This window comes from Dipteris shenzhenensis, chromosome 10 (assembly GCF_047967505.1).
Source record: "Dipteris shenzhenensis isolate YYH24624 ecotype China chromosome 10, Dip_SZ_1.0, whole genome shotgun sequence".
Lineage (NCBI taxonomy): Eukaryota > Viridiplantae > Streptophyta > Polypodiopsida > Gleicheniales > Dipteridaceae > Dipteris > Dipteris shenzhenensis.
This window is the reverse complement of record NC_141605.1, coordinates 54314584-54329986: the sequence shown is the minus strand read 5'-3', so window position 1 is coordinate 54329986 and position 15403 is coordinate 54314584.

The following is a 15403-nucleotide window of genomic DNA, read 5'->3' as shown; positions in this document are numbered from 1 at the left end:
AAAAACTAAAGCAAAAAAATCATGTAATCAACATAGCAATCTTTGCTATGATACGATGAAAGCGAAAATCAAATTGTACGTACAAACACAGAACACATGCAACACAATTTCTTTAGAAACAAAATAAGTATCCATGCACACATGCTAACATGTTCCTAATAGATAATTATAGCATGACCCTACAAGCAATAGCACGGCTCATACAAGTGATCGAGGTGCAAGAAAAATGTAGGTAATGGTCCAAGAAACCATATCGAAGGAGGATAGGCTATAAAAGATGAAATAGGAAAACATATAACAAAATCACGATTCAATGAACCAAGATGATCTAGATAAGAGATTGTATGATCACACATCTTAAGCTCATTGGGAAGGTCATCATCGAGATGAATCCAGCCGGCCAAAACGAGTTATCATTCAGACAATAACCTACTCTACTGACATCTATATACAATATATATGAAAATATGATACTAGACCAAAGCGAGGTGAATCCAACCAACCAAAGTAGGCCATCACCTGGCCTTGATCATGATACTACCTAATAGAACATCACTCGATGTGAGACATGAATTCGATCGTCCAAAGCGAGTCATCATCCGACCCCAAGTGATAGACATCATACATGCACACACATATAAGTAAGAAAACATCGCGCTGGTGGCGCTACTGAGACTGACTTCTCTGATGTGTTCACTTGGGACTATGCTAATATGAAGGGCTCGGATCCAAAGTTCTATCAACATCAGGTGAGCTTGAAGCCAGATGCATGTTCGACCAAGACACAAAGATATTGAATGCACCAATTGAGAATCTAGAGTGGATCCTGGCAATTCTCATTATGCCCAAGAAAAATAAAAAGCCATAGATTTGTGTGGACTACCACAAGCTGAATGCAGGTTTTTTAAAAGAGCATTCATGCTATTCAAAAATGTTGCCAAAAGTCTTCACTCTCCCATATGCAAGCTAAATAATTCTTGGTTGAGAGTAGCTTTTGAATGTCTCATCTTTACGCCAAATAAAGCTTCTAGAATGGTCTAATTGTCAGCAACATACATCATAACATCTAGGTGATGAAAATAGTCCTCTCTAAGTGCTCTTCCTAGCATCCTGATTGCTTTGTCATTATCTTTCTTCCAGACCTGCTTATCTAATCCATTATTGGCTGGCTGCTTATCTAATCCATTATTGGCTGGCTCTTTTTTTGCATTGGAGACTATTCTCCATAAACTCTTTTGCATGAGCCACACTCTGGTTGATAGCTACTAGGTCACAAAGTTGTACCCATTTAATTTTACGATAGGTTCTTCAAATCTCAATTTCTTTAGAGAATCCATGGATGTAAAAAGTCATGCACTTTTGACTTAGCCTAAAGGAGTTGACCTCACATATTGGCCAACACATCAAGAGGTCTTCTTATGATGCCTTCTATTGTTGCTCAACATCAATTTCTTAGATTTCCAAGCCATGAATCGTCCATTGATATAGATGCTTGCCAAACTATATTTCTTCATCCCACTCATGAAAGACCTCACTAAAAACCTTAGAGAACCCCACAGCTAGCTTGACCCTCAAAACCCATCAAACTTTAATCTCACAAGCTCACACTCTAGTCTCATAGGCTCATAGGACTAGAACCAATTGTTGGAAAATTAAAATAATGCACCTTAAATTATTGTTTACAAAGTTGGAAGCAAATCAACTTAGAATACACCCTCATGCACTCAAACTCAAGAGATGTCACATGAAATATAACAAGATTGCAGCTCATCTTCTATGCATAGAGCCCATATGAAAATATATTTATATATTCATGAAACCAAAGAATTGAGAGGGCCTCATCCCTACTCGGTTTGTTAACCTTACAAGAAACCCAAAAGACTCATATGTAGAGACTTTCCAAGTCTAAGGCCTCAACAAAAAAACCCAGAATAGAGTCATCACAAAGCTTTGTAGAAGAGAACATGCATCTCCTAGGGGGACCACTATGTAAAAACCCCATATAGCACATGTGATCAAGGAGTATTAAAACAAACCCCTACCTATGGATCTTTATAACCTATATACACCCCTTCTGCAAATTTTGAGATGATTAAATTATGCCTTATGTATGAAATTTTTAACCTTTTTAATCAAAAAACCCTTATATATGTATATTTTTTGTAACTCCATAGAAATATAAAACCCCTTCCATTGATCACACGTGCTATCTTACATATTTCTTAGTGCCCCTTTGGAATGCATCTAGAGGCACCACCACCACCATCAATTCACTCATGCCACTTCTATGCCATGCACACGAGGCTATCCAATCACCTGTCATCTCATGCATGGACCATTCATTATGGGCAATCCAGTTCAGAACCTCCAATCATAATGCACGTTCTACAAACCTATTCAAATCTTAGACAAAAATATGCCTCTCCATGAAGGAGAACAACAATTGGCATACCCAACATTTGGTGCCAAGATCTTGTGTTTCAAGGCTAGGATGTTGTTTCAAGTGTTTGGCCCATTGGGGGGGCAGGGTTCAGAATATGGGTTGTGTGGCCCAAACCCCTTCACAAGGCATGAGGAAATATATTTATAGACTGTGGCTAATAAGATAAGGTAGCTATTTGAAGGAATAATGCCTCAAGAAGGCAATGTATGACACATGGATGAAGGAAAGACTAACCCCAATGCCCATAAACAGTTTAAGGAAAAACACATGGATGAAGGAAAGACTAATCCTAGGGTGCTTGCAATATTTAAGGTATTTTAAAGGTATTGGTGGAGCTTGTCTCATAATCTCACTAGTTGTTTTGAAGTGTGAGAGAGGTAGCGTGGCTTGGAGGAAGGGGGTTTGGGACCCCCTCTACTTGGCATGATTTTTGATATAAGTGTGTAGCCAACAATAGTTTGAAAAAGACCTATTATTTTTTGCCAAATTCCAAATCTGAGCACACGAGCATAAAGATCTTGAAAATTTGAGTAATTTTCCTTTCTAAAAGTGCCTCAATCTGAGCTACGCATCAAAAGTTATGACACTTCAAATTTTTGCTATGTTTATGTGAAAAGCCCCCCCCGCCCCCTTGAAAAAAAAAGGCCATGTGGCATCTCAACCGGCTAAAGTGCCACATCGCTAGATTCTTCAAATATGTTTTCTTAAAGAAAAGAACTTTTTTAAAAATTTTAAAATGCTTTTAGATGTCCAAACGCAAAAAATGCATTTTTAAAAACTGATCAACAAGCACCGGTTGACCAGGAAAATAATGCACGGTGTATATAACACCGTGTGGTATTACTTTCCAAATACCACACAGTGTAGCATAACACCACACGGTAAAAAGACATCACATGGTGAAGATGTTTATCATGTGGTATCATAGGAATGAACCGCTCAGTGCGAAACAATACCGCATGGTATCAAATACACAGATCGATGTATTGTTACATCGGCTGGTGTATTTGCTCGAGACACATGGCACTCATTCATTGGCTGACTATACCAATAAGTGTAGCGCTACATCGGTCAATGTAGTCAGTCAAGGCACCTGGTGCACATGCATTGGATGAATACACCGGTCGGTGTAGCATCATACCGGCTGGTGTGTTCAGTCAAGGTCTATACAACGTGGGGATCCCATCATTTTCGTTCACTTTTCCCACAATTTCCCACTGTATTCTATAGTTTTTTGCAGTTTCTCAGAGTTCCCCGCCATCCCATTATGATGAGCTTCTAGGCTGGCTTTTTTTTCTAGTCAAGGCCGGGTGATCAATTCAACCGGCTGCATTCACCTCGCCCCAACTGAGAGAGGGAAAGAGAGAGGGAAAGTGTGTGATAATTTTGCTACCAAGAGAGTGCTGAATTTCACCCGTTTTGATGTGCCATCTTCTCCCAAAAAGACTGTGTTGAGCGCATCTTCCTACACCTGGATAATGTCCCTCTCTCTCTCCTTGAGTATGCTATTCCCATGGGGGATGATTTAACTTCCCCAATTCATTTGATCAAGAGAGATGCAGCCTTACCATTCTCCTTGCGACTAGCAAGTTTGTTGATGAGGATGTTGGCAAGAAGCCCGAGGGTCCTGCATCCACAAGTGGTGGAGCAGGTCCATCAACAAGTGGTGGAGAAGATGACTTAAACCTAGACCCTTGAGAAGCATACTATTAGCCTAGCTGAGGAGCAAGTTGAAAGCGAGGTCATCTTATCTTCATATCCGACTCGTTCATATCCATCCTCTACCTATAATCCAGATGAGGCAGCAACCAAGCCACACCTTGCTTTGATTGATCCAATCAGGATTGAGGGTGAGGAATACGTTACCCTATTGGAAGTGATGGAAGAAACAGGCGGTCTCTAAGAGGATGAGGTGCTATATCGGCTCTCAAATGACACCTTTGATGATGTCATTGACTTTGATGCTCTAGTCAATCCAACAATCAATGAGATTGTGTGCTTTGATGACTTGAGCCTCACCGATCTGGAGGCAATCCAACATAGATGGCAATCGAGGATGCCACACCAGAGTATGACATATCCAATGAGCAGTTCATGAATTTGTAGAGGGAATTGTTTGAGAGAGAGATGAAGAAGCTGGCACCTCAAGCCAACATGAAGTTCAAGACCAACCACAAAAGGGAGTCCAGTTGAACACTGTAGCTGACGCACTCTGCGATGAGGTAGAAAAGGTATGTAGCTTTTCCAACTTCATCATGTGATTCAAAATCATCAGTATAATTCTAGATTCCATTTTGGCAACAAGAATCATTGCTTTTTCTTCAATTGGTAGGGAATAAAAAATAGGGTTTAGGATTTAGAGTACAAAACCCAACCAAATTTTATGATTTTAAACCCAGGACATCCTGCCACTGCCACTTGCCCCTCCACTCCATTTCTGGAAATAATTAGGCTTATGGCTTTGTAATCTAGAAAAATAATTTTAAAAAAAATCAAATTGGCAGGGCCACTGAGACCCTAGCAACCATGTCCAAAACTGGGCTCTAGTCACACGATGTCCAATTTAGAGTTTTCAGGGGGGCTTTTTGCTTGAAAATGATGCACATGGTTGGTAGGGTCTCAATGGCCTCCCAAATTTGATTTAGGGAATAAAAAATAGGGTTAAGGTTTTAGGGTACAAAACCCAACCAAATTTTATGATTTTAAACCCAGGACATCTTGCCACTGCCACTTGCCTTTGCCACTCCATTTGTGGAAAAAATTAGGGTTAAGGTTTTGAAACATAGGGAGAATAACAAGTTTAGGTTTTTTATTTAGGCCACATGGAATACAATTAGTTTTAGGGAATTAAAAATAGGGTTTAGGGTTTAGAGTACAAAACCCAACAAAAGTTTATGATTTTAAACCCAGGACATCCTACCAATGCCACTTGCCCTTGACACATGCCCCTTCCACTTGCCCCTGCCACTCCATTTGTGGAAACAATTAGGGTTATGGCTTTTTCACAGATGAAAAATAATATCTTTAAAAAATCATATTTGGGAGGCCACAGAGACCCTAGCAACCATGTGCATCGATTTTGTGCAAAAAATACCCTCCAAGCCCAAAATCCAACATCGTGCAACCAGTAGTTTCTAGGTCTGTGTGGTGTCCCAAATATTATTTTTAAAGATATTATTTTTCATATGTGAAAAACTCTTATTCTTATTAATTCCTGAAAAATGATGTTTTATTAATTTATATAATCTTTGGGTTTTGATGTGATATGTTGGTTGTAGGATATCTTATGGGTTGATGAATATACCGGATGCAAAGGTGGAACCAAAGGGTCTTCCGGTGGGGAAACTAGGCTCTAGTCACACGATGTCGAATTTTGGGCTCGCAGGGGTTTTTTTGGAAAAAAATTGATGCACATGGTTGCTAGTGTCTCAGTGGCATCCCAAATATGATTTTTTAAGATATTGTTTTTCATATGTGAAAAACCCTTATTCTTATGAATTCCTAAAAAATGATGTTTTATTTATTTATATAATCTTTGCATTTTGATGTGAATGTTGTTTGTAGGATATCTTATGGGTTGATGAATATATCGGAAGCAAGGGTAGAACCAAAGGGTCCTTTGGTGTGGGGAAGGTTTCAATCAGCCACTACATCAATAGCTTTGCTCAACACATGTTGGTGTTCCATTGACAATTATCACCGAATGGAAAGATGAATATCATGAAGTTTAGGGTCCTCAGTCAGATGGTGAAGATGAGGCCCATCCGTCCTACTATAGATTGTGTTGTTCTGATTAGGCATAGTGTAGCCTTATTTTTGTTCTCGGAACATGATCTAGTCCTCTACATAGTATCATAGCTATTGCAAGGCTAGCTGGCATTACAGATCCCCAAGCTATAGAGAATGAAATTCTGCGACCCTCTTTGCTTCAACAAGCAAAAAGGGGATGTGATCCAAGCAAGAAGAAGTGTAGACTAGAGTATCTTGTGCATTCAAGTGGGTGCTCTTTGTAATACTACTCTATGTCAATAAAGAATACCATTTTCAAATTATTTTCTCTTCCAGTTCTACAAAACATTGTTTCCTTTTCCATGTTAAGTAAAATTGAGTAGTATTTCCTTTTTCATGTTCTATTGAGATTTGATGTTTATTATTTCATTTTGATGTTGTGTATATCACCAGAAAGTCTTTTGTAAGTAAATTAAGATTGCATGTAAGTAAATCAATAGATTGCAAATACACTAAAAATAAATTTGAGATTGCACATACAAAGACAATTCAAAAGAAGACATTTTATTATATTGAAAAGAGGCTAAATTTACAAGATAGGTTCCCATAGGCAGAGTACATGAACTCTAACTATCACCCAAGGTCCCTAAATGCCCTTGGCTTCCTAAGCTCTTTCTAAGACGAACAATAAACTACATGTTTGAGGTGGTCACCGTGACCCTTTTCCTATGGATGACAGCGTGTTGGGTGTCATCCATGAGGTCTACTAGTAGGTAGGCCTCAATTGCATGCTGCATGGCAAGCAAGGTGTCTCTAGAAATATGCCAAGGAGCCTCCAAAACTCTATGCCTATAAAACTGGGACGTTGCACTAAGGTTGAGGTCTTGCATGACCTTGTGTACCACCCTTACAAAGCTCACATTTGGGATGAGTAGATCGATGTACTTTTGAAACTGTCCAATGTCCTGAAGTGCCACCGTCCCAGGCTTGAATCTGTATCGCCTCACTGAAGGAGGACCTCTTTGCTCTTGATGTAGAGGGCTTCTTCCTAGATGTTGAGGGCCTCTTTTCCCTGTATCTAGAGCTCGGGCACCTCTCCCCCATTGGCATGGACCCTAATTGTCTATTCTTGCCTTGGTCCTCTGCTCGATCCTTCTCGCTGTTCCTCTTCCTCGCACTCCTCTGTGCTCTCTGAGTCATCGGTCTCTACATAAGGATCTTCTTGTGCCTTCCTCTATCCCTCTTGCTCCCTGTCTGGCTTCCAGATTGGTAGTTTCTCCCTTTGACGGGGATCATTGAGGGGAGACAGGGGGAGGCTATCACTCTCTATCTCTAAGTTTGGAGGTGTGTCTGAATGTGCCAGTCTCTGTGGTGCCTTGATCTTGGGCCTGGCCATGGGGAATGGAGAGAGTGTGTAAGAGAAAGGGTGAGGGTGTGAGAGATAGGGTGGAAATGTTAGGGGCAAGTGGGAGGTGGTGTGGGAGTGGAGAGCTCTTTAAACAATGAAATGAAAATGAGGGTCCATTATTTTATATATGGCCCAAAACCCTAATTTTTAAAAATACTTGTTTCAATAAAAACTCTAAAAAAGGTAAAATTAGTGCAACGTTGAGCTAAATACTTATAATTAACATCCAATAACATAGAATTTCTCATTTATACTGTAACTCATGGCCATTATACGTTGGCTTTATTGCAAATCACATAACTAAAATTACAAAGAAATTCTGAAACTCATGCATGGGCATCCACATTAGAAGACTCTACATCATCATTTTCATCTATCTCCACCCATATGTGCCCTTGTCTATGATGGGTTGCATGCCACTTTGCATGATTTTGTCTTGCATTTGATGAGTTGTATATTCTTCTTTGACATTTGCATTAACATCTTGCACTGCATGGGACACTAAGGACTCTTTGAATGCTAGTGTTGCAGCTACTCTTATTTCGATATGCCTGTACCACCATTGAACCAATTAAACCATTGGGCTTGACTTAGTTCTACCACCCTCATGTTGGGTCACTCTATTATATGCACAACATGCTTTCCAATGCAATCTTTCCATGCCCTGAGTGGACCACACTCCAATGCTTCCATAATTCCATGCCATGTATGGTGCATGATCATATAAAATGTGCTGCCAATTGAAAAACAAATTAGTAAATATAGGACCATTTAATATGCACATCTCAATTCCAAGTTAGAGATTACCCTATACTATGTGAAATGATTCTTTCCCCAAGCTATCTCCATATTCTGGCTAAAGTCATTCATAGCATTCATGAAACACTATGCATCATCATCTTCGAATCTTTTCTTTTGTAGTAAAGGTACCAAGCTATTAAGAGCTAACCACACTCGTGCCTTTTCTAGTCTTTTTTTTCCCTTCCCCCCTCGTTCACAATAGGCATTGTGTAACTTTCTCCATACATCAAACTCATCAGAACATTTGAGCTTGTCATTCCTCTTCTTTGCAGAAAGGAATTTTAAAGCCTTGACACCACCAAAGCTTGGCTTACAAGGAACGTTGCCTATTTTTTCATATCTTTTCTCATCTTTTGTAATCTTTACTTGCCTAGAGTGTAGTCTCATATCTGAAAGAACCTTTTCAATTCTTGCAATCATCCTCTCACTCTCTTGTTGGGGCTTCAAATTATATGCATCAATGATGTACAGATGCACCAACTTTTCAATTATTCTCACAATAGCATGAAGCGCACAAATATGTACTCGCTCAAGAGGAATTTCAAGAATTGGACTGCATGATGGATCTTTCCCTGGAGCATCCCTATCTGGTGCTTTAGTTTGATCTATCTCTGCAAGTTCAGAGGCCCATTGCTTTTGATTCTTTATACCACCCTTTGCAAGTACTCTCGTTTACATGAACAGTGGACAAGGATGGATTGTATTTTCTCCATGTGCCACATTAAACATACATTTAATAGTCTTAAGGTCAGCAGAGCTAGATGCCATTCTACACAATAAGATCCATAGCCCTCAACTTCAAGTAGCTCACCATTGTTATGACCTTTGATCACACTTGGGATATCGGTTTGGTCAAAAAACCACTTCAAAATTGAATGTGACTCTTTCGGCACCTGCAAAAAACACACATGTTATTTCAAAATATTCTAAGTCTTTTTGCATTTTTGCATTAAAATTCAAATTTCCATCATACCTCAAAGGCAGCCAACCACCAAATCTCCTGTTCTGATTGCACACTAAACTGTCTTGCATCATCAAGCTTAACTTCAAGGACCAGTATTCTATTAATCATTGTCAAACTAACTCTTTCTAATTTTTGACCTTTGACCACCTCACTTTCATCAAGCTTTAGTACAATCTTCAAAGTACCATTGCATTCCTCCATAGGCATATCATAAAACTTTACCATGGCTTGTAGAACTCTTCGAACATCCATGAAAAAGTTATTGTTGACTATCAATTCCAATTCTTTAGACTCTCCAGCCTTTGTTTTCAAAGTTAGTGTACTACATACAAGCTGAGGCTCACTGACTAAATCAAATATGCCCAAATTGAGTGCATGCTTGGCCTTATCAACATCAATTAGTTTACGAAGCGGGCCTTCAACTTTTGCTCCCACAGAAAGACATGTTGTTTTTAAGATCTTAGATGTGAGCCAATATGCCCTTGTACTTATCCCTGCAGTATCACAAAGTCCCTATGCACTAGTTGCATTAAAATGCTCCACAACTTTGTTCATTGACTCAGATGTTATCTCTGATTTTAGACTTTTGAATTTTGGATGTCGTATAAAGAGTCCAACATTTTTTTTGTAAACACTTCACTTGTAGCACCATAGTGTTCATCATGGATAGGCATGAGTTCTGAAACACTCCTACAAGCTTCACTTGACGCTTCTAGTGACCACTTTTCTTGGATATTTCATCCATTGGATGGAATTTCCTCTTACATAGTCTTGGACCAATTGGAGTATCCTTCATGAATGATAATGTTTTTTCTAACTTTTTGATCTCATCCTTCATAGCTGTGTTTTGCATCTGTTAAGTGAATTGCATTTATAGTGCTCTCTCCCAATTAATGTTTGAACCTTTACCTATGATTCCTGGATTTTCTTCTCTATGCCATCATATGCAGACATTTGAATACTTGTAGCTTGCATAGATGATACCAAATGTTGATTCTAAGACTCCAAACATTGCAATCCTTTTGTCTCTTTCACTAAGCAAAGATTGATATTGGTTGTGAAGGCTACTTTCTCCATGACCAATCAACCTTCGACAATATCCTAACAAACCATTCTCACCCTTACATAGGAACTTTATTAAGCTAGTCAATCCATGGAATTGAGGAGTCTGACAAGTTTGTGGATCTACTGGATATATTTTCCCTTCTAGCCACAAATCCATATGTGTTTTTCCTTGATTTCAAAGAGCTACTAAATCACTTTCACTTGCTAAGGAGGATTCATTCATCTTTAAAAATGGTGCATTCTCTACATCTATTTGAAAATGGATATCCACCTTTTTTTTAGTCCAAGCGGCTTGCATGATTTCATGCACTTTCCACCTAATATCATATAACATTGACATCAACAAACAATATACAAACATGACATGTTTCAGAAAAGTATCAAACCAAGCAAAAATGAAAACCCCAATTGCATGCAAAATCTAACGATTGAAATCTACAAATTCAAAAAAACATTTACTTATCATCAAACAGTGTTAAACTATGTGAATAAACAATACCTCACAGGGATCTTTGAAGAAAAAACATGATCAAACTTGTCCTCCTGAATGGTCCCTCTTGTAATCCAGGATGTTGAAGTTGATGGATTTTTCTCCAAAACTAATTATATGCTTCCAAACACTCCCAAATCTATTTTAAACCATCTTCTGTACAAAACCTCAATAGTAAGAGTGTATCTTTTAAAACAAACAAATCTTTATTCCTCTTCAAATCATGTATTAAAACAAAACAACAAAATTACAAAAAAAAATTACAAATTAACTGCTTCTTCAAAGTTGCATCATAAAATCTTGTTATTTTCATTTGTTTGCAGTGTTCTAAAGGTTTTCTCACCTGAATCTCCATGCAAGTTGCTCTGATAGACCCTGATTTGAGTTGAAAACTAAAAACATTCTAAAACTACATGAATGAATAGTACCTGATTCTCGAAGCAAGGTTCTTTGAAAGAAAAATGTGATCAAACTTGTCCCTCCCAGTGGTCCCAAATGTGTTCCAAGATTGATCAAGTTGATGGTTCTTGCTTCAAAACAAATTATATGCTCCCAAACATCTCGAAATCTATTTCAAGAAATATTTTATAGAAAATCATTGATAGTAAGAGTGGAGAAGACTCATTTCTCATGGAATTTCTTATAAAACAAACAAATATTTCAATGTTTTCAAACCATGTAATAAAACAAAACATCACAACTACACAAAATGAACTACAAACTAACTATTTCTTCACAATTACATCATTAACAAACAAATATTGTCTAATCATTGTGTTGCATTGTTCCAAAGATTATCTCACCTGAACCTCCATACAAGCTGTCTGGATGGACCCCAAACTTTCACAACTGGTTCAAAATCATGCACCCTTAGAGATTTCAGCAGGGAAAGTAACTAGTATTGAGAGATGGGCAAAAGAAAGATTGATTTTCATGCATCAACAATTGCAATGCCTGAAAGTCAATCTTTTTTTATCCTTTCTCAAAGAATCTCGTATTCATGGTCTCTCCTGCTGCTGTAAGTTGATTGTTGTAGTCTTTGATCCTGAGTACGTAAGCATGATCGGTTTCGTTGCTATTGCGAAAACTCTTGTTGATCTAGTTTCTCAGTGTGAGAATCCTGGAAGTGTTCTTGGACTCATAGAGAGTTGCGAACATATCCTATGCTTCTTTCGATGTCTTGACTGTGTTGAGCTGTCCTAGCATGACATTTGTGCTTGTATATTACAAGTGCAAAAACGGTTGGTGTAGCTAGAGATCCCGATGCTAATGTTGTGACAATAGGTGGAGTAGAGCTACTGCTGGTTGGATCGCCCAATGGTCTAGGTATGAAGCCATCAACATACTCCCATTTGTCCTGAAGTACAAGAATGGTCTCCATTTGGTATTTCCATGTCCCATAATTGGAGTTGTCTAACTTAGCAAATGGCTCTAGATTGAGATTTCTAGTCATAGACATGGTGCAAGAAATGTACTCAAAGTATCGTGAAAATCACTGTCTGAATCAACTGCTAAACACTGACTATGGCAAGTGAAATCTGAACTATCGGTGAAGATAGAACTACAATATATAACCCAATCTGAATTACAAGGCTTGTGGAAAATGATGCTGAGAATAGCCAAGAGGCTCTACAAGGCTCAAAATGATGTGCACAATGCCGAAAAATAGCCAAATAGACTTTACAATGATGGCATGTGTGTGTGAAATCAAATAATGTGCTATCTTCCCCCATTGAACAATGTGCCAATACCACTAAAGACTACTCACTGAATTGATGAACGTCAAGCTTGACTTTCGGTGCTTCTTTGTGTATGTTTTGGATGTCAAGTGGTTTAAGGACGTGGTGGAAAGAGACCCTAATGCAACAATCAAATGCCATGTAAGTGGCTTTGTAACTATTGATTCTACAAAGTTTTGACAAAGCAAGAACACCAACAAGGGAGCTGCTTCGACAGCCTTCAGGCCATTCCCCGGTAAGTGAAGTTTGAACTTTCCTTGTGCTATCTCCGACTCCGGTTGGAAAACCGGCTTCGCGAACTGCACCTTGCGTGCCCCAATGGGCTGCTTTACAGACTCGGCCAGTTGCATCAATGGTGGCTCCTCTGTCACCATCGCGGACTTGTCATCGTACTTGCTACTATGCTGGCCAATCTAGCAGCTTGTCTCCTTCTTGAGGGTCCTTCCCTGTAGCTTTGTACCTGCATGGGTGATTATGCTAATCTCCGGACCCACCAACAGGTCATCCTCAACAATGTGCACCATAGAAGTGCTGGGCGTTTTTCCTGTCATCTTTTGCCACTCCGCTCATTGCCGATCCTATCCCTGAGCATCCAGGCATTCGTTCCACCAATGGCCTTTGCCCATGTAGAACAGGCAGGTTTTAGGTCGATTTTGACCATGACCTCCACCTCCATGTCCGCGTCCGCGGCCACTGCTGCCCTCGCCTCATTGGAATGACTGTTGTGGTTGGAACACGTGTTGCATTTGGAATGCATGCTGTGGTTGCTCCTCTTGCACAAAAGACACATCCATATCCTACTGCTGACCAATTGCTCTTTGGCCATGCCCATTATAGTGGCATCCCACTGTGTTGTGGGTATTTGTTAAGCAAATCACGCACCAATTTGCATTAAGGGCACACTCGATTGCGGAATGATCAGGATTGTGGCAGTGAGTGCACTAGAGACCTTTCAAACCTTTAGGTACTGATCCTTCTCGAAAAGCCACTGGAGCACCCTTGTCCCCTAAAGAGGCTCGCCGGGTCTTCGTCTCCGCTTCTGAGTCATATCCCTCCAAACTGGTTTCTTCAGAGCTTTCGTCAGAGCTAGCCACATCCAATCTTCATCGCTATCTCCAACTTCTTAGATTTTTTCAGTTTCTTCTTGGTTTTACTTTTTGAGGATTTGCGGTTCTTGGCTATCCTCCCGTGCAAAGACTCCCTTGCTCACACCACTTGTGCCATGACTGCCGGGAGTGGTCTGTGTCTGATCCATTGTGTCCAACGCCATCCGTAGATCCCATGACAGTCCCAAAATGAAGTAGTCATTGAGTACCTCCTGAGTAGGTGTTGGGATAACTATGGTCAAGGGCTTGCTCTATGTGCATGTGTGCATCTAGGGAGGTCATTCCTTCATTCTAATATATGGATTTTGCCTCACTTGTGCTCTCACTCTTTGTGCCATGATGCATCTCTTCTATCCCACACTCTTCTACATTTGGTATCAGAGCAAAGTCGATGCTACCTAGCTCCTAGAGTCACCTAGAGCCCAAGATTTCATCTTCTTCATCACCTTCATTTTGTTTGAGCTCTCTTATGGCGTGACCATTGGAGGTGCCATATCTCAACATCCGATCATTAATTTTTATAACGCTTAATTTTGTAGCTTTATCTTGCGCAATTAGGCTTCTACTACCCATGCCGACACTCAGGTTGCTCGTGGAAATTTCACGCAATTCAACTTGCTGGAGTCATATATCGTCAATTTCTCTAAGGGCGTGTTGGGCGCCACTCTTGGGAAGGTGCTGATGAATTTTGGTGGACAATGGTCCATAGAATGCTGAAAATAGAGCAAAAGACCAATTGAAAAAGGTGATATTCCCATAGACCTAAAAATAGAGCAAAAGACCAATTGAAAAAGGTGATATTCCCATAGACAATGCAGCCCGTTTTTTTGCCTATCCTCTCCTGAGGATCTTCTTTTTCAGTTGTCTCTAAAAGCCCCTTAAATTCGCTTCTCTACATCCTCAATTGCACCCTCCAGCTTCAGATTGTTTGATTTGGGGGAAATAGTCAAAATATGGTCAAACTTTGACCATCCCAAAAGTTTGACTAGTCAAAAATTTTATTCTATATCTGTTTTAGCTGGTTGCACTACTAGATCTCTATTTGACTAAGTATTGACTTCAAAATGGACTCCACAAGTGTCATGGTACTTGTCATTTATTGTGATGATGTTTACATTATCTATGTTAGAGTGCCATTTGCAAAGGGATAGTCATCATTTTGAAGATAGGTGACTTGTGTTGAGAGTACTGGTTGTAAGAGAGTAGACACTGCTTGACAAAGGTAAGACCCTCTCATGGCTACTTATAAAATGGACAAGTTCAATGGCCAAGGATTCCATACTTGGTAGATGAAGATAAAGTTTATGCTTATGAAGGAAAATCTATGGGACTTAGTCTAGGAAAGAACTCAAACCTCTCAGGAAGGTGAATCAACTACAACAAAAGGTAAAGGAAAAGCCACTGACTCTACTTCTACACCTGCATATGCAAAGAGAATTGAGAAAGACTATGCCATCATTGCATTAGGTTTGGGTGATGACTATGTACACCACGTTTTAGATTTGGAAAACCCTCTTGAAGGATGGCACAAGTTAGACATATTGGTGCTAGCTCTCATACTTCCAAATTAAATCTAAAAATTAAGTTCTTTGAACTTAAAATGGAGGGAGATAATGTTGCTGCCCATGTCAACACTATGAGAAGTCTTATAACATAAC